Below are 21,380 nucleotides of genomic sequence, written 5' to 3' on the forward strand. Positions count from 1 at the left end.
AAGGGCAAAAACAGTTTTCAAAACCATTGAACTGGGTTAAAAAGCTGGCGTAGTTCCTCAAATGGAGGCACCTACAGGGACCGACTCCGAACGACAGATATTTTTATGAGGAGGTTTTTCATGGCAGAAATACACTCGGAGGTTCGCCATTGCCTACCGAGAGGCGACCGCTATTAGAAAAAAATGTTTATCCATTTTGGTATTTCACCGAGATTCAAACCTACGTTCTCTCTGAATTTCGAATGGTGGCCGGAGGCCGCCGTAACCGAATGGTTTGGCGTTACTATATATCAGGTCAGTCCATAAGTTCGTGAGTTTTTTAAAGGTAGTTTACAAATTAATAAAAAAGATGTTTAAAGTATTTATTAATCAATAATATATTTTCCTTCATTATTTATGTACAATGTCTTCCCAACGTTTAGGCAAACTTTTAATTCCCTGCTCCCTGCCCACGTCGCAGTTAATTAACTATTCTTGCAACGCTTTTCATTACAACTTGCAAGAATGAAAGAACAAATTTATGAGGGAAAACAATTTGAAGATAAAATTTCATAAATAATGAATTTCATGCGATTAGAGCAGACCGATTTCCGATTTCTTCAAACTACCTAAATCACTTTGTGACTCTGTTTTTTTATTATTGTATATTTTATATTATTGCATTAAATAAAAAAATAACAATTTACAACAAAAACGTATATTTACTTTAATATTTTCCTCTGTGGCCTTTATGAAGTAAATCAAAAATTATCACTCGTCGAGGCAGAGTAAGTTTTAATCTACCGCTACTATCGAAAGAAGAGGATTTTTAGCCACCACTTTTTTGGTCTTTAACAAATAAGACGAAGTGTACTATTTTTAAGAAGTACGATGCCACAAGAGCGGTTGAATGGGACAGCATATCTTTATATCTATAGAGACCCAACCTCCCACCGGGGAAAGAATTGCTGAAAACTAGCTAAGAGTCGAAATTAAACTAGTTTAAATTAAATTTTTTTGCATGCTATTAAATGTCCTTACGCTGGATGCGCGCCAGCTCTATACCGAAAACCATTTCGCAAGAAATAAGGCACGATTGGTGCGTTTTATGCTTGGTAGAAAACCTGTGGATTGTGTTAGTTCCAGTAATAACCATTTTTGTTTTGTTGGCATTTCGGAATAGATGATTTTTTGGAAAACAATGAAGTAACATTGAAATCTACAAAACATATTATGCTCTCCGGTCACGCCGTATACATCTCGTCTCTTAAAACAACAGAATTATAGTATAGCTGGTAAATGACTATAGAATTATTTACGTGTATTAGAAATTAAAATTTCAGAAAGAAATCTGGTCAGAGACATGGTGGTCTACTAAATATCTAACATTTCCTCTTTCAGTGTTGCCAGCAAATACATGAAGTTTGTCTAATGCCAAAGAAAATATTTTAACATTTTAATAAGTTTTCTTTTATAGAATTTTTATTTTCTTATTGCAGATACGTTAAATGATGTCGCAACAGTTATACGATCAGTTTCTCCAGTATTAAAAACTGACAATCATGAAAATAATGAAATTGCTCCGTCAAATTCAATAGATGACGCTGTAGAAGCGGAGGATAATGAAGAAATTGATGAAGGTGGACAATTTATTGATGATGATGATGAAGAAGAAGATGAGGAGGATTTAACAAGTTTGGATAGTTTCTTTTCCGGTAAGTTAACTTGCCTAGAATATCAATCAATATTCAACAATATGTTGCTAAATAGTGTGTACGAGTATTTCAGTCTATTTATATCAAATGTTTCCTAACTTAACTCACGACGCCTTTTAATGAGTTTAAATACTAGTATTAAATTAAAGGATGGTCTTTACAACAACTAAAATATTTTATTGTAGCTTCATTCATCGCAGCTAATAACAAAACCCAAATAATAAGAAATCGTTAATATGAAATAAAATGCATGCATTACAACTGACTAATAAGATTGCAGTGTTTCAAAAGAAATTGCCGTTGTGGAAAATAAAAGTAGAAGAATTTGTGAAAGCACTGACCTTTTCTTGTTTTGAAAGGCTTCCTTAAAAGAAACCTGTTCAAGGTCAGAACTCTGTTACGTACGCATTTTGTTAAATATTTTCTTTTCTTTGAGAAGGGCGTCTCAAAAATATTAATTTTTTTAAAGGACTCACAGCCCAAAAAATAATTATAGCCCCTGATTTATAGAATTAAATAATTTGAAAATTGACGATTTCACGTAATTTTAAAAATGTGTCTCTTCAGTGCATAGTGGCATTCTTGATGTTCAGTATGGTGGACGACTTTTTATTTTAAAGTTGTTGGGATTCGTTTAAAGTAAGATTTTTAGAATACGATTTGAATGAATGCAATAAACTGTAAAATAAGCAAAAAGCATATATATGACATACATATATAGACAATTTTAGATCTTTCATTTTGAATTTTGCAAAATTGACTTCTAGTTCTAACGAGTTCCAAGTTAATCGATGAATTACAGAAAATCGTAATTCAAAGAAAAATGTCTCACTATACCTATACTCAGTGTTTTAATTTTAAAAATTACAGTTTCGCTATTATATTTTTTTAGTAATCAAATGAGAATAAACTGGAAAAAGCTACAAAAACAACACAGGAATAAATTGCACAAGGGTAACGCACAAGCAAAGCGATTCTGTCAAATTCAATGACAGCGGAATAGCAGTACGAGACGGCCGCTACCTTCGTATTCTTTACGTTGTGATTATTTCCTAAATGTAATCAAAAAGATCATAGATGACGGTATTTACATGCATTTGTATGGGAATATGTGGCACATGTGCCACATTTATAATTCATTTTTAAGTATCGCAGGTATATATTTTTAATTTCTTACCTTTTTCATTGGTTTTGGCAGAAGTAAATTTCCGTCTACAACGTTCAACTGGTAACCTAGGTTGCTAGATTTTCCAGATAATGATGGCCTTTTTTTACAATTTTTTCTATGAATTTTGGAATTGAGCTTTCAAACAACTCCGACATTTTCAAATTTGTTAATACGCATTTACAGTATTACCACAAGGAGTTCTCAAAAAGTTCCCAAATCAGAAAAAAATTACCCAATGACATAACAACTTATTTATATTCACTCTGCGGTTAACAAAAGTTTCAAAAGTATCATAATTTAACAGTACATTTCGAAATCATTTACAAAATAAACTTGGAAAAATTTTAATTTTTGTTAAAATAACTTAAAAACAATGTTGAATAATGTTAATTATAGATAAATAAAGTATTTGCATTTGTTGGTTTTTGGCTTTGGTTTATTAAACAATGAAAAAATATCAATGGAAACATTGTGTAGATACAATAAAAACACAAATACATACAAACCGTCGAAGCTTTTCGCCTCCTTGTAGACAAAGAGCACAATCTCTCTTCTCTGTGAGTCGCAGGCAATATTGGTTTGTTTAAAAATAATTCCATAGCCAAACGAGTAGTGAATTGAGAAATAAAGGCTGGATCGTTCATACGATTTTCGATGTTTGCAAGCACCAATGTGTTCGATAAAGTCGTCTTGCATCACTTTTTATGAGTCGATCAACTTCCTTGCGAATGCAAAACGTTGCCAATGCCATGACATCCAACATGTTGCAAAAGAAGGCAAAGGTCCATCGACTGTTGGTCGTTTTGATGCGAAATGTGTGCTCATTCGATCCATGTAATTGACGCCATATTTGTGTGCATTACAATAAATAATGGGAGATGGTTTTTTTGCTTCGCCTTCACAATCTTGGGTATAATGAACGGTGAAAAGAAAATCAAACACTGTAACAAGGTTTTCATGAAAAACAAACAATGACGAAAATATTGGACGAAAATTTTTCTTCTTGCCACGTGCTTTCACGACAAATATGAGTCTCCAAAGCCGAAGAAAGTCGGTTATAATAATAAACACTCATAATTCTTCTACGTGATCTTGTGTTGTGAACGAACTCCACTTCATCGCCCTTATAATGCTTTATTTTGCGGGTAAATTACTTTTTCTTTGGCACTAATGTGTTAAGTGTTCAACGCTTATTTGCTGACTGACTGAGAAATAGAAGAGACGCAGAATATACAGGGCCGTCAAGGTAAATCCGGAATGTTGAACTTAAAAACAAAACTATTGGATATTTAATCAAAAATAATTTTATTTGCACTTAACTTTGTATAATATATACAGCCAGTACACAAAAAAGGACAAAGAAATTACACAAAAACCAGTTTATATGTGTGCAATATAGATGTACCATGAAAAAGTAGAAAAAAACACAGTAGTCTAATGCATCATGTTTCTAAGAATTTGTATACGCCAGACCCAAAGTGCCCAAGCGAAGATGTAACTTTTTCAGTCCTTTTTTTCGTCCTGTTCGAGCTTACTTTTTAAATGATTATATCCATAAATCGATAGAAGATTAAATGCCAGGAAGCTACCTGGAACTAAAGTCTTTAGTATACTAGAAATAAGTAAAATTCACCTTGAGTCGAAAAAGGTCAGACCAGACCCGGGTGCCCAATGGAAGGTTACTGTTATGTACAATATTTGCACCTTTTTTATTCTTATATTTTCGCTCAAGTAGTATTTTTTTTTTTGTTCTAAAATAATGAATGTACGAGCACAGTATGTTAAGAATGATTTTTGACATAGAAAATAAAATCAATTTTTCGACTTCAATAGCAAAAAACAGTACTCTTAATTTGAGTAGTGTGTGTACGTATGCATCTTTGAAGTATGTATATGTATAAGTAAATTAATGTGCACTTTCAAAACTAAGGGTAAGAAATATGTTAAATTTGTGTAGTTACACACAATTAAATAAAACTCAGTGTTTTGGTTTTGAAGCGGCTCAAAGGTCAGTTACTGGAAATGGTGTCCTGTAATTAATGACGCAAAGTCCGACTTCTAAATTATATACTAGAATTAAATTGAAATACTTTCAATTTTGCGATTTACCTCTTTTTATTCATAAATGGAATATAACATAACTTTGTTCCATTAAGGACAAAATTTTTTGAAGGTTTCGTTCTACATATCTATGTTGGAAAATGTCGGAAAATTATTAAATTATTTCGCAACTTTATTACAATAAATTACCCATGGCCCATTGACCAACAATAAATTCTAATATAGCCCAACGAGGTGGACATATATCTGGAAATAAATTCATAGAGCAGCTAACACACGGATCATTTTAACTCTCGATATGTACACTTAAATATGTACATGTGTATGCGTGTGAATGGGGATCTCATATTGGATAAAAACTTGTGGTAGGTCCAGCCGTTGACATCGAAAACTGATGAAAAAATCAATAAACCGAAATAAAAGTTGATCAATAACCTCAAATTAAGCATCAGAGAGCTGTAATATTGCGTATGGATTCGTTCAGGACAATGTAGCTAATGATTTGGATTCGCCAAAGGTCTTGAATTTCATGCAATAAGAGGACCGCTTTGATATTGCCAAATATATGATTTCCAAGGCTAAGTCCGACCGCATCATTACTGGAGACGAGACACGAGTTTATGAGTACGGCACGAAATCCAGACATCAGGCGAGTGAGGGGTGAGCTCCGAATGAACCAAGACGATGCTCACGGTTTTAATGGATTACAATGGTCAGACAGTTAATGAGGACTATAATTTGGGAGTTATAAGACATTTACATGAAGCAATTAACCAAAATATAAATGATTTGTAGGAAAGCAACCCGTGGATTTTGCACCATAATAACGCATCGTCGCACATGGACATGAACGAAACGAATATCATTCAGAAGCCATCGAATTCACCTGATACGGCTCCCTGCGATTGTTTCTGTTTGATCCAGTCAAAAATCTATTACGGTTAACCCCTTCGGCGTTTTAGCAGCCAAAAGGAAGTAATGGAAAAATCGAAGACGACTCTGGTGGCTATACCGACCTAGAGTTCCAGAAATTCTTCGAGAGCTAGATTAAACGCTGGCACAATTGCGCTGCAGTTGATGGGGAGTACTTTGAAGGCGGTAATACTCGTATATCTTTTGAGAAAGAAACTTGTATTTTGAATTTTCTGAATATATTCCAGGAACTTTTGGATCAAGGTGTTATATTTAATAACATATTTTACAAATTATTAAATTTTGCTAATGTTGATTACGTTTATTAATACGGGTTCGAAGTTCTCTACTACATCTTATTATAACAGTGAACAGTAATACCATTGTGGTAGCGCTTGTTTGATAGTAGAAAATGTTTCGCCTTGTTCTCATTCACCTATTCGCTTCTTTATGCCGTTAAAATATGCCGAAACTAACGGTAGATTTTTTAAGACCAATAAGCAATTTATTTTTGCATCTCTATCACCATTTCTAATATTAGAATAAAGATGTCACACCATCTTCTTGAACAGACTAAAATCTCGCTTGGTATCAAAGAGAGGAGTCAATTCCATCGCTCACGATACGGGAATCAGATTTTCTCTGCTGCCACCATTCAAAAGGGATGAAGAATTGTTACTTTCATATTTAAGTATACTCTGGACAACATTCACCACGTCGCAGTTTTTATTATTACAACGTGGAACATTTCTGTATAGGTATTCTCAGACGCAAACAGTGTGCGATAACGCACAAAAGGGCACCATTAATGTTAAAATTAACATATTAAACCATACTTCCCAGATTTCCTCTTTTACAATTAGTATATCGCATTCCTGTATTTTTTTGTCGCATTTTGTCGTACAGCATAAAATCTATTGGACTTTGTAAATATAAAAAAAAGAGTAACAAGTATTATTTGTAGCATCAAAACTTAATACAATACATTACATACAAATTTGAAAAGTGGGGATAAAATAGCGTGTACAGGAAATGTGAGCGTGTTATGAGTCAGACAGCATAATTTGGTTTTCTATCAAATTCAAATTGATGGTGTGGTATCTCAAATACACTTCACATCAATTCACGAAGGTGGCCGATTATGAAAACATCTATTTTGTTCTTGGCGAATTTGGCAATTGTGTGATGCCAGTACACAAAATGAAGAAACCTTTGAGTGCAAATGTATGAGTTGGAGATGTACATATGTGTGCATGACTTCTTCTATAATCTTGGCTTTCCCCTTACTTTCGCTTGTTCTTATTCTTCTTTTCCTTTGTTTATTTTTTTGTACTGGCATCACGACCGTTGAGAAGGCACAATCTTGTACTCTATCATTTTTTACACGTCAATTAACTGTTAAAAATTGAAAAATCGAATAACTCGATAAAATTGAATATCTGATTAAAAAATCGTCTTATACGGTAATTGCTGGTCATTGCTGTTAAATCGGCTGCCGCATTTTACCAGTTTCCGTGGATTAAATTTATTAAAAAATTTAGAATACAAAACCTGGTTAAATACTAACAAATTTATTTTCAACTGCAAAATAAAATTTAATTTTTTATTCACGGCTTTCCCTGCAGGGGTGCGCACATTAATATGTGTTAGATTTGTACATAAGTATGTGTGGGATGTGTGGTATGTGTGTATGAAAACATTTGGGTTAAGAATTTATAAGTTACTGTAGAAGTAAAATGAATTTAGCATATACGTAAAAAAATTACTGTAGAGGGTGGTATATACAACTGACCACGACACTCTAGAGTACACTATACCTGTACCATGGGAGTCGTTCGTTTTGCTTGGCATCCTAACTGCATTTTAAAATCCCTAAACAGTAATTCACACCTACTCGTACAACATCCAGCCGCAAGCAAGCATCATCAATGGTTGATGTCATAACAAAGTTTGAAGCAATGAAATGTAAGTATGTAAATACATATGTATATATATATACAAACAAGCACTTGCATACATACGTATATACTTGCTTTGAATTGGCTTATGTTTGTAAAAACGTTGCTAAATAGTATGCCATAATCATATTAACATTCTTACGAGAAAAAAATGACAGAATATCAGGAGTGAAAAAGTCAATGATTAAGAAAATGAAAGTTATCATTCTTCTGAAGCTTTTTCTTTTGATACAAAATGCTTTAGCAAATCATTATTCAACTAACTTTTTCTGTAGTTACGAGGCTGATTCTTTAAACTGTTGTTTTTTTTATTTCACGCATACATATGTATTTATGTACATACTATTTACTTGTTATCAGCATTAATGCACATCGTTCCTCTATTCTTAAAAGGCTCAATGTGAATCTTTCATTATGCGCAAACAGTGAAGTCTTCTTTTGTCAGTTCTTCTTTTTTAAAAAAAATTTTAATGGTATAAAAATAACCTTTTTTTAACAATTTGAAGGAAAAATTTGTTTGTTTACGTAAGTGGTTCAAAAGATATAGTGAATCAAAATGGCATTACAAAAAAATTCTTGCAATTTTTCTCTGGCGGCTGCCGTAGCCGAATGAGTTGGTGCATGATTACCACTCGGAATTCAGAGAGAACCTAGGTTCAAATCTTGGGGAAGTGCCGAAATTAAGAAAAAGTTTTTTCTAATAGCGGTCGCCCCTCGGCAGGCAACGGCAAACCTTCAAGTGTATTTCTGCCAAGAAAAAGCTCCTCATAAAAATATCTGCCGGTCGGAGTCGGCTTGAAACTGTAGATCCCTCTATTTGCGGAACAGCATCAAGACGCACACCACAAATAGGACGAGGAGCTCGGCCAAACACCCACAAGCGACCCAAATTGGGGGACATCAGAATTCGCTTTAGAGGTATGGTTCCTTCTGCAAAGTTTCTTATTTTGATCCCTAGAATACGATTTTCGCAGAGCAATGAGTGATTTTTAAATCGACCCGCCCTAATCTACATGCTATACTATATTTTGAATTTTATAAAATAGGCTTAATACTTTTATTGTACAAATCGAGGATCAAAGAGCAGTAGTAATAAATAATTTTATTAATAATAAAATGGAAACAAATGCTCACATATTCCGTCAGCTCAATAGTTATTTCCTGAGAGTGAGATAGTGGTTCACGTGGGTTTTTTCTTATCATTCCCGATATTTTCCTGTAATTTCTTTGATTCAACAAACGCTTTTCTCATTTATGAGTACTTCTTAGATTTTAAGCACTAAGAAGATTCAAATGAAATGCATTTACAACCAGCAACTTCGAAACGCTTCTCAGATGACTCTAAAATACTCCAGTTTTCAAAACTATTATTTCGTTTAGTTTTGCGGTACCTTTTCGAATTTTGGGTACTTTATAAAAGGCTTCAGTAATTTAATATCTCGTTTTTTAGTTTTCTCTTAGGAAATAACCCAATATGAGTACTAAAAATAAAAGGTCCATGTTTGACCCTGTAACTATAGCAATTGCATAAAATTCTATAGCGGAAAATTTATTGTACAACCAAGAAATGATTTGCGTGTCAAGTCGCCACAGTCCTTGAAATTTGAGGGAAAATGTCGAAACCTTATAAATAAAAAGTATGTATTATATCTAACCAAAACAAGAATTAAATTTTTGTATATGCTTACTTAAAAATTGCATCTTTTAAAACTTTGAAGATCCGTGGATCCGTAGATAACACATGGGCTGAAAAGTTCCGAGCCTAACATATAGATTGCACTAGTTCTATTGCATTCACCTCTTTTTCAGTTAGTTCTAAACTTGAAAACACAGCTACTAACATTTCATGGTATTCTCTTTATTAATTCCTGAGTTATTGTGCTAAGTGTGACTCTACTTTTGTTATTTTCAAAACAATGGATCAAAAAGAATTTCGTGTTTTTATTTTACACTGCTTCTTGATGGAAAAAAAATACCGTTCAAGCGAAGCAATGGCTTGAAAAGTGTTATGGGGACTCCGCTCTATCAGAAACAAGAATAAAACGACGGGTTGCTGGTTTTAAACGTAGTCGTGGAGACTCCGATGGTGCACAACGCAGTGAACGTCCAAAGGAGACGGTAACACCAGAAAACATGAAACAGCAAAAAAATCCACAAAATCGTTTTGAATGATCGAAAAGTGAAGTTGCGTGATTTAGCTGCCATCGTAAAGTTATCAAAAGAATGCATTGGCTTTATATTGCATGAGCTCTATATTGCAGCTCTGTTCAAAGTGGGTGTCGCGTTTACTCACTTCCAATACAACGCACTGTGTCACAAGTCAATCAAAACAATGACAGAACTACGTGAATTGAACTTCGAATTGCTCCCACATCCACCATATTCGCCAGATTTACCCCCTAATGTATTCATGTATTTACTCATATACATATATTATAGAATCGCTGGATCTTTATTCGCTGCGCTATGGCTATGCCGTCGTAAAACTCATACAGCTCATCGTTCAATCGCCGTTGCCAACGTGCAAAGGTCCAAAAATCTTACGCAGAATCTTTCTCTCGAACACTCCAAGCGTCGCTTCATCGGATGTTGTCATCGTCCAAGCTTCTGCGCCATACCTTAGGACGGGCATGATGAGAGTCTTGTAGAGTGTTAGTTTTGTTCGTCGAGAGTGGACTTTACTGCTCAGTTGCCTACTTAGTCCAAAGTAGCATTTGTTGGCAAGAGAGACTCTTCGTTGGATTTCAAGGCTGACTTTTTTATCGGTGTTAATGCTGGTTCCTGAATAAACGAAGTCTTTTACAACCTCGAAATCTTAGTGTCAACGTGACCAAACCCATTCGCTTTGCCTTTTTATTCAGTTTGGAAAATACAGAAATTCAAATTCAAATTTGAAAAGGTGGAGCCAAGGAGCATCAGGAGATTTGATGGCTTCTAAAACACTCAGGCTAAAAAGCCCATAGCAGTTAAAACTCTAAAAAGGGGGTAGATAGTCAAGGAGGGAAGGAGAAAAGTATCAGAGAAAGAGATAGGAAAGAATAGAGACAGAGATATAGATAGTTAGTCATGTAAGAATTTTCCAGATTCTTTCACAAATCTGTGAATATCCTCCAGTTTTAGAGAAGGAATAGTACTCATTCTCATGACATCGGAGCCCAAAACTCGTAGCCGTACTCTAGCAAAGGTAGGACACTCACAGAGAAAGTGCTCAGTGATATCCGCTTCCTCCAAGCATGACAGGCACATTGGGTCCTCAATGATTCCAATGGTGGATTCCAATGGTGGACCCCATGGGTTGTGTCCTGTAATGATACCGACCATCAACCGAACGTCTTTCTTTCTAAGTTTTAGTAGAAAGTTTGACAGTTTTCTGTTCGGATTTGTAACAAAATACTTTGCAGTTCTGCAGCGTTCTGGACCGGACCATCGCTCTTTATGTAGATTGCCTACATCATCGCTGATCCAATTCATGATTCCTGCGGAACTGATTCCGATTATTGGCTCTGGCCCTTGTGGGGGAACCGCTGATCCACGTTTGGCCAATTCATCGGCAATTTCGTTTCCTTGAACACCGGAGTGTCCTGGAACCCATATAAGTACAAGCCTGTTTTCTCTTGCAACAGAATTAAGCTTCTTCTTACATTTTTGAACAATCTTCGAGGTTTTCTTCGCGTTCTCCAGGGCCTTCAGTGCAGCCTGACTGTCACTGAAAACTCCAATCTGTTTGCCGCTCCATCTCCTCTCGATTATCCATTCGACTACTTTCAGGATGGCTTAAATTTCCTTTTAGAAAACAGTTGCCATTTTCCCCATAGCATAGTGATACTTATTACTATAGTTTAAGTACCATCCGGCTACAGATTTTATTTCAATTTTGGACCCATCGGTAAAGAAAATAACCGTCAAACCTCCCTGGATGCATTCTGGATTGCTCCATTGCTCACGTAATGGAAATCTGACATCAAATTACCTTGCAAATGAAACTTTGGGTATCAGGTCGTCTTTAAATGACAAAAACAGTGAATACTGCTCAGATAACAACTTAAAGATTTCTCTGTGTCACGAAGTTCCGTCTTCTTGCCAGAAACCATATTTATGGAGTGTACACATTGCTTTTGCCTCTTGAACTAACAGCCCGGTTGCTAAGGTCGATGATGTTAATATTATCGGAATACGCCAACAATTGTACACTCTTATAAAAATTTGTGCCTGAGCGATTCAGTTGTGCAGCTCGCACGATCCTTTCCAATATCAGCTTAAAGAAGTCACATGACAGCCTGTCACCCTCTCTGAAACCTCGTTTGTTATCAAACGGCTCGGAGAGGTGAAGAACTTTATATACTAAACGAACGAAATGCACAACAAACTAAATGCTAACTTAATCGTATATGCCCCCGATGATTTATTAATGAAATTTATGTACGTACATTCCTACTACAAAATTGCAGGTTTAAACAGACATTCTAATTCTCCCATTCTTATTTATTAGATCTTCTTTGTGATGCATACTTGATTCTCTACCGTCTCTGTTGTTTCACAGTTTGTTTAATTTTACAACTGCGACGGACATTCCTTTGTTAAATACATTTTTCGATAACAGGAAAAGGAAATAGAAAAGCTACCATAGTTTCTTCACGCATCTTGGACCAGTATGGCTTTTACATTTATATGCATTGCAGCACATATTCATGTGCGCATATGTAAATATATATCAATGTGTATATTTTACATATGTTGGTGTGTAGATGTATTTCAAATAATAAAGCTAAGATAAACTAAAAGAAAAGAGTTTGAGCTCAGCCATCCTTATGCATCTATGTTATGTATGTAACTTATATGAGTGAGTAACACAGCTTCCTTAAATAGCTGGCAATTAATTACATATTTGTCTTACAAGACAAACAGTTAAAACTCGAAATTTAATTTGTTCTAACCAACCATCTCCTTCTTCCATTGTCACAAGGCAGGGCATGCATTAATCCATTACAGCAAAACGGCCAGCGGAACTCTTAAGCTTATATCTCTGCATGCTCGTTAGAAAATTGGCGTAATACCACATTTGACGAAACATATAAATTACTTGCTCTAAATGTCTACAAATATACAAAAGCACATAAATACATACAAATATACTTGTACATTTGCATGTGTGAAAAGTTTTAGCATGGAACACCGGATGGGACCAATAATAAATAACTACTGAAAGGCTAAAATACATATACGTTTGCCCGCTCTCAGATTTTGTAACAATTATTTCGCGTCTTGGGCATTTCTGCTTCCTTTTGAATGTCTTCGTGGCCGTTACCTTTTCGCCCAGCAGCCTCTGCTGTTTAATTTTTTGTCAGAAAAAGCGACCGTAACATTATAAGTACATTGACATGTTTTAGTGTATAACGATATAATTTCGGCTATGTCCCTCCCCCCTTCCATACGCTGTTGTTAAGTCTTAACAAACATCTTAAAGATTTTATCTTTTTCTTGTAAATCACAGAAGTAAGTATAATAAAAAAATAAACAGTAGCGCCGACTCGCGGCTTTCTCAGTCATTTGATTTCTTCATTTTTAGCTGATTACACTTTAAACATGAATGGGTTCACGCTTTTTAAAAACAATAAAGCACTTTATGTGCCTGGAAATGGTTTGCGACAGCAAATGTCAGATTTTACCGTACGTTGCCGCTAGTGCAAGCTTTCAAGATGATCATGGCTAGTAACCTGCTTTCCACACATGAAATCGGTACGTGTATTTCCTAAAAGAGCAGTACTACTTTTACTAAGACCTCCAGCGGTCACAAGTTTTTCATTTTTGACATTCCGCATGTGCTTAAATGCACACATTCAAATGTAATGCTTGTGTGCTTGTAGGTTAAGAGAATTTTAAGGAAGTACTGATCAAATGGTTGTTGTACATAAGGTTTCTGCGTTTTACGAGTACTGTACACTTACAATGGCTAAAATTCTTGCACACATTTAATATATTACTATAGTATAATGGCTTGTATTTAATTCTATCAAATTAGGAGTGGTATAAGTACAGTTATATTGAATAAAATATTCATTCAGACGTTAACAAGTTACAAATCTTCTTTAGCAAATTTGTATGGTTTTAATTTTATCCTTTTATTTTAAGGCCTGCGTGTCGAGATTTTAACTGGCGACGGGGTCTTAAAAAAATTGAAATCAACGCAACGTATTATTTTAATCGAATTTTCATTAGTTATAATAACTTTAATACATGACATCCTATTAAAAAGCAGCCCTTAAAATCACATTACTTGAATGAAAAAATTAAAAAATTCGTGTTGGCGTGAGCTTCAAGGAATGTTCTGTCTAAGCTCATTTTGTTGTCAAAACGGTTCTGTGCTAATACTCGTATGTGAAAAGTAGTTTACGAAAGTTCTTTTAAAATTTTTGTTTTTATTTGGAAAGTTAATTTTGACTTGCTGGGGTTACACTAGAAATATTTAGTTTTTATGAAAAGGGCTGTCAAACAACTTGACTGCTCCCGTGCGACAATTTTCGCCAACGGGCTTAATTACGACTTTTCTGTCTGAAATCCTTCATGACTGTGATTCTATATATTTTTTAATTTAAATTTGGTATAGTTTAATTTCTAACTGAGTTATATAGTGATAACACTCGCTTAGTTAATTTAATTTTTTTTATACTGGTTTGTTTTTTTAGAAATAAAATAGTGAATAAAAACTCTTTGGCGTAATCATTTACATTTTTACAACAAATTATGGCTAATAAATAAAAAACGTTCGATAACGCAGCCGACATTTAATTTAAAAGAGTACTGCTGGAAAATGTTTCCTGTCGAAATATGAACAACTGCAAATATCTTGTAATATTAAAAAACTTAAATGTGATATTTTATTTTATTATTAAAAAACTTAAATGGAATACTTTTCCAATTTCTATCTGTTTCTTATTTATTTTCAACTTATTTTTTGGATTAACTCCACACTTTAATATTTAGATTCCATATTTCAACAAATTCCGACATTCCCATGCGCCGAACATTCATATAGAGATTAAATTGAAAAACTCGGTTCCGACATTCTCATGCGCCGAACATTCCCATGCGCTGAACATTCAATTCATATAGAGAATAAATTGAAAAGCTCGGTTCTACAAACTTTTACGTAGGTTCGAATCCCCGTGCATGAAACACCAAAATGAAAAAAAAACGGGCAATGGCAAACCTCAGAATGTAATTCCATTTCCCGTTAGTAGTCGGCTTCAAACTGTAGGTCCCTCCATTTGAGGAACAATGTAAAGACGCACGCTACAAGTAGGAGGAGGTTCTCGGCCAAACACCTAACAGACGTGTACGCGCCAATTATTTATTTTTTATTTATTTTTACGTTAAGGTTAATATACGTTAAGTTAAAGCTTAATACAAATAATTTGTTCACAACTGTTTCTATAAAAAAAAAAAAAAGCCTGATAGACATAAAATTATTTCTTCTCTAGAAGGTAAAACCAAAATATTATATGGACATTTCCATCAACCCGACTTATGGTATATTCTATCTAAGTAATGGATTTTGTTTATTTACATTAAGGTTCAAAATAATATATTACAAAAAATTGAAAGAAGACAATGTTTAAAGGTAACTTCAGCAGAATACACGGAAACTGATGAAGTTAGATATTTTTACATAGTATTCAAACTGTTAGGTTGTGTTTGGTTGAAATTTCACTTTAATAGATGCGCAAAAGTATGTAAATATATATGTGTATGTGCAATTCTTTTTCACTCAGTAACTGCAATAGAATTGCATTGCCGGCATATTATTCTGAGATTGGCACGAAAACCTAACAACTTTTTTCATTTTTCTTTGTTTAGGCATTTGCTTTTTTGCTGTTGTATATAGTTTTTCCCGTGCTATTACCCAAACCCGTTGAGGCTCATGGACAAGACAGTTGAAAACAAAAAAGGAAAGTTGAGAAAAGCGTGAAAACTCATAAATAATATTCATGTTAGCGCTTTGCTGTGGTCGACGCCGTTGCCTTACGTAGTTACCGGGCGAATTTCCAAAATGCAAAAGCAGTCTCAGGTGTAAGATTTTTGACATCAGCAACCAGGAGTTACCTGAACAATGTCTCCTACACCGAAGAACAAACCAAGTTATTATCAACTCAATGTAACACCGCGCCCACCGCAAACAGTGGCATAACCCTTCTCAGTAGACAAATTGAACAAACTCCAAAAAAGTAACTCAATGATAAATGAAAAAAAATAGCATAAAGTACTGAGCAGCAGACGAAAATTGTAGCATGCTAGAAATATGTGCAAATGCATTAAATGATGTCACACTTTAAATAGATTAGTTTAGATTATTAAATAGACTATTGACTAGTCATTACAAATATTCCAAAATTTAATTTAGTATTTAGCTTTTATTAAAAAATGTCCAAAAGAGATAAAAACAAATTGAAATATTCAGTAAGAAAGTTAAATGAATATTAAGCAGCGTTTTAGCTGTTTTATACAGCCAGCTAGTCATTACGACTGTTAGAACAGTGGAGGTAATACATATCGGCTTTCAGTGAATTTGAAGGAATGTCCTATTAAATTGACTTATGGCGATTCCGTATCACCCTACTTTTTCGTAGTCGATTCTAAGATAAGTGCAATTCGGCGAAAAAAGTATGTGTACGATTATGCCATACTCAACGAAGGCAAAGAAGGCTTATTTTCTCCTTTGAGAAACTCCGTCAGGAAAGTTGGTTGCGCTGAAAAATTGTTAATGTTAGAAATACGAGAGCCAGATATGAGAACATTTTTTGTAATGGCTAATCGGAAAAGTTGTCTTCTTTTAACACAAATTTATAATACTTAAATGCCCTACTGTAGTATTCGACATCGTAATCCGAACATGAGGTGTTGTTAACAACAAGAGAAGAACGTACCCATGTCGAAGATTTTATGGTAGATGTCGCTCACTCATAAGCCGACGCAATGGTAACAACTTTCCGTTAAAAGATAAGTGGAAGAAATTGTTAGTATTTTTCTTGTTTTTAATTGCAGTTTAAAAAATACCTCAGGATGAATCGGGAAAGTGTAAACTATTTAATAAAAAAATATTCAAACAGCTGTTTTACTTGAAAAGAACATGCAAAGGTGGTAGAGTGAGTTCTCTACTAAAATTCAAATTTTAATATTTTTGTGTCATATGCTGCTTTGTTAAATAAAGCACAACAACAATATGTCGCTTTCTGGTATACATAAACTTTTCAACCAAGTCTTAAATTTTATGGTTGATATTATCTGGGGTTTTGTACGGGTATCCACGTCTGCGCTTGAAATTTTTATGAAGCAATAAAGGCATGGTTTTATATGCGCTTATGAAATAATTGTGGATGAAATCAGTGCCTCCAAATTTTATAATGTAGTTTTTAAATTTTCAATTTGATATCGTGCCACACACTTTCAGAATTCTCATTTTATTTTTCCTTCTTATTTGAATATAAATTCCTAAATATAAATTCCTTAAAAACGAACTGTTTTCGTTAGTTATTTTCTGGCAGCTCGATATTTCGTCCATCTGCCGTTTATGTGCCTAGCGATAGGTAGTGCTGCCAAGTGCGACGGCAAGGAAGTAATGAGCGGTGATTGCGTCGATTTTTTTTGTACATCACCAACACAATCTCAGTTTTTTCGTAAACATACCGCAGTCACATCTATGTGACATCAGCAGCACCCGTGTTACGAGGCGTCCTGCTTGAACAAAAAAGTGGATATTCCAAAATCCGCTATGGCAAATTCTACTGCTTCTAGCTAAAACGCGACCAGAGCTGATTTATTGTGAAAAGCCTATTTTTGTAACCCTTACGCTTTTTAAAAATTTTAGCACAATTTAGGTTTGGTATTCCAAAGATTGCATGGAGATACTACGATACCACCAAGGTGGACATTCACAAAGCACATGTTCTGAGCTTTCTATGTCCATTTCGCAAAAGCGGCAGGCGTTGTTCTCAGATAGACCAATATTATTTAGATGATACCTCAGGCGGCAGCGACCTATAAGATATCTTTTTAAAAGACGCAGATATTCCTTGGTTGGGACTTAGAAATAGTTTGGCTTGACGCTGACCGGCACAGTTTAGCCAGTGTCCAGCAAATTTCCTTTCTTCCCATTTCCTAAGGAGTTCATTAATGTGGCTTTTTGTGAGTCCACAGAAAGGCTCAGGACCAGTAAGTTGCATATTTGCTCCTTGTTTTGCAAGGTCATCAGCCATTTCATTTCCCTCATGTCTTTCATGTCCCGGAATCCAGCCTAGTGTTACTATGTTGAGGTTTCCTAACGTGTTGTGAAGGTTTAGGCAATCATTCACCAATTTGGAGGTGATAGTTGTTGATAGAAGGGCTTTTAGAGCCGCTTGGTTATCTGAAAGTAAGTAGATGTGAGTACCTCTCATTTTCCTGCTAAGGCATTCTCTCACACATATTTCAATGGCATGTATTTCTGCCTGGAATATTGTTGGGTAGAGTCCCATCGGAATCGATTGAATTTAGGCCCATTGATACCTGCCTCTGTTCTACCATTTTCCAATTTGGCCCCATCAGTAAACCACAGCTGAGAGCCAGGCTTGAAAGTGATAGAATTAGTTCTCCAGTCTGTGCGTTCATTAATTAGAACTTGGAAGTTCCTGAAGAGTATTGGTTTGAGTGATAGTATATCATCCCTATGAAGAAAGGGACTATGTAGGAAGTCTTTTAAGATCTTTAAATGTCCTTTCATATCCCCACTTTTAAGTTCAGATATACGTTTTAATCTTAAGGCACTCGAGCGAGCTTCCCTTTCAATCAAGATTGGAAGCGGTGGTATGTTCCGTAGCACACCCAATGCATCAGTAGGACATGTTTTTATAGCCCCTGTAATACCAACAAATATCAGGCGATGCAGTTTGTTTAATTCGTTTACTGCTTTTCTTTGCTTGACCTTGGGTCACCATGCTAAGGATGCATAAGTGACTATGGGTTTCACAACTGTGGTGAATGTTCAGAAGGTCATTCTTGGGTTTAGTCCCCATGTCTTACCAAAAAGCCTTGTGCAGGCAAAGAATGCCCCTGCTTTTGAAGTAACTCTCTCAATATGGGAATTCCACGTAAACGTTTTGTCAAGACTGACGCCAAGATAGTTCGCTTCTGTCGAGAGTTGAAGTGTTGTTGCATTAAGGATCGGACATTTGAGATTTATGTTCCTTCTCCTAGTAAACAGTAAAAGTGCTTTTTTGGATGGGTTAATGGAAAGCCCTTTTTCGGTGCACCATTTGTTTATTATTGTAAGGGCTTGCTGCATGCGGTCCGAAATGGTTTTCTCATGCCAGCCTAATACATAAACTACTAGGTCATCAGCATAACCCTGAGTGTGACAACCTAGGTTTTCAGTTTGTGGAGAAGTTCATCTATGACTAGAGTCCACAAAAGAGGAGAGAGTACGCCTCCTTGGGGGCAACCCCTTGTGGCTTTGATAGATTTGATTGTTCCTCCTAGTTCGGTGCTGATCGTCCTAGATTTCAACATGAATATTATCCATCTAGTGATGGGTTCAGGTACCGCCTTTAGATATAGGGCATTATAGATTGCCTCATAGGAAGTGTTATCAAAAGCTCCTGATATGTCAATAAATGCACATAGAGCTATCTGTTTGGACTCAATAGCCTTTTCAATAACTGTTACCAGGCTGTGTATTGCAGTCTCAGTGAATTTTCCCTGTTGATAGGCAAATTGAAGTCGATGCAGTGGGAAATTAGCTAAATTGTTTTCCCTAATATACTGATCAACTATCTTTTCCATTGTTTTAAGGAAAAATGAGCTGAGACTAATTGGTCTGTATAATTTGGGCAATTGTTCGGGTTTTTTCCCAACCTATGGAATAAAATTAACCTCAGCCTATTTTGTTGGTAAATATCCTAGCAGTAAGCTTGCTTTGTATAGTCTGGGAATTAGCTGTAAAAGACAGGGGAATATCCCATCAGGTCCAGGAGATTTGTATGGGCTGAATGTTGATATCGCCCATTGTACCCGCTTTTCATGGAATAGCTTGTTTGCTAGTTATAGTTCTCAGAACTCGCAGATGTAGTAGTTTCTGCCGGCACAGAGATCTCGTCTAGCACAATTGATCCAGGGAAGTGAGTATCCAGCAGAAGTTGACTGGTTTCCTCTGGATTCCTTGTGTAGCTTCCATCTGGCTTTTTCAGGGTACTAATGCCGTTTGAGTGATTTTTTAGTAGGACTTTTTGGATACGAATAGCATTCGGAAGACTACAAATCTTTTCACAATGATTCCACCAAGTAGCCCTTTTAGATTTCCTCAATTCTTTGTTGTAGTTGGTTAGGGCTGTTGAGTAGGAGGACCAATCCCCCGTTACTTTAGCTCTATTCCATAAAGTTCTTGTTTCTTTACGCAGGTCGGAAAGTGTACTATTCCACCAAGGAACATTTCTTTGTGGCTTTTTCACTTTTACTGGACAACTTTCGTGAAACGCAGATGTTATGTTTGAGTGTAGTTCATTCGATTCGAACTCAACCTCTGATACAGGGTGGCTGATGAAAGCCGCTACCAAAAAAAAATTGAATAACTTTTTTTCTTTTTAAGTTATCTGTTCCATTTTTGTTTTAATTTGCAGATTGATCTTTAAAATTTATTAAAATGGATAAATGGGACACGCAAACAAGAATTTGGATAGTCCGCCGCTATCACGCACTGGAGTCCGTAGTTTTGGTACAGAGAGAGTACAGGCGGATGTTTGGCGGCGATCCCCCGAGCAGATGGACCATAATGAGACTGGTGAATAATTTTGCTGAGCAAGGAACAGTCGCAAGAAGGCCTTATCATCGAAACCCACCAGTTCGGACGGAGGAAACGATCGCTGCTGTAGCTGCAGCTATACAAAGCAATCCAAGGGTTTCAACAAGAAGCTTATCTGCTCAACTTGGTGCCAGCCGACAGTCTTTGCAAACAATAATGCACACAGATTTAGACTTATTTCCCTACAAAATTCAAATGGTTAACAAACTGAATGCAGCAGACTTGCCGATTCGCTTGGAATTTTGCCAGAAAATCCTGCAAATGGTGGAAGAAGACCAAAACATGTTAAACTGCCTTTTCATGTCTGATGAGGCCCATTTCGATTTAAACGGCAATGTGAACAAACAAAATTATCCAATATGGAGTACTTCTAACCCACAGATACTCCACGAGACGGAATTGCATCCTCTTCGCGTGACAGTGTGGTGTGCGGTTTCTTCACGCTGTATTGTCGGGCCTTATTTTTTTGAAGAAATTGGTCACACCGTTACGGTTACTGGAGACCGTTATTTGAAAATGCTGAAAGAATTTTTCTATCCAGAACTACGCCGAAAGAGAATTCCTTTCAACTCTGTGTGGTTTCAACAAGATGGGGCAACGTCTCACATAGCCCAGACTGTTATGACAGAGTTGCGACGAAAATTTCCCAATAAACTGATTTCAAGAAACTCCGAATTTCGTTGGCCCCCCAGGTCGCCTGACCTTACTGCACCTGACTTTTTCATGTGCGGTTTATGTAAACAAGAAGTTTATAAAACAAA

General features: G+C 35.7%; 1 protein-coding gene across 1 annotated transcript in view; it reads left to right on the forward strand.

Annotated features, from left to right (window-relative positions):
* Positions 1 to 1,484: 1,484 nt before the first annotated feature.
* Positions 1,485 to 21,380, forward strand: part of LOC129245896 (zinc finger protein 423 homolog) — a 110,312-nt gene continuing 90,416 nt past the window's right edge. Inside the window, exon 1 of the mRNA XM_054884332.1 lies at positions 1,485 to 1,694. The gene's annotated coding sequence lies outside the window, so the exon portion shown is untranslated. The remainder of the gene's footprint in view (positions 1,695 to 21,380) is intronic.

This window comes from Anastrepha obliqua, chromosome 4 (genome assembly GCF_027943255.1).
Source record: "Anastrepha obliqua isolate idAnaObli1 chromosome 4, idAnaObli1_1.0, whole genome shotgun sequence".
In the NCBI taxonomy this organism is placed as follows: Eukaryota; Metazoa; Arthropoda; class Insecta; order Diptera; family Tephritidae; genus Anastrepha; species Anastrepha obliqua.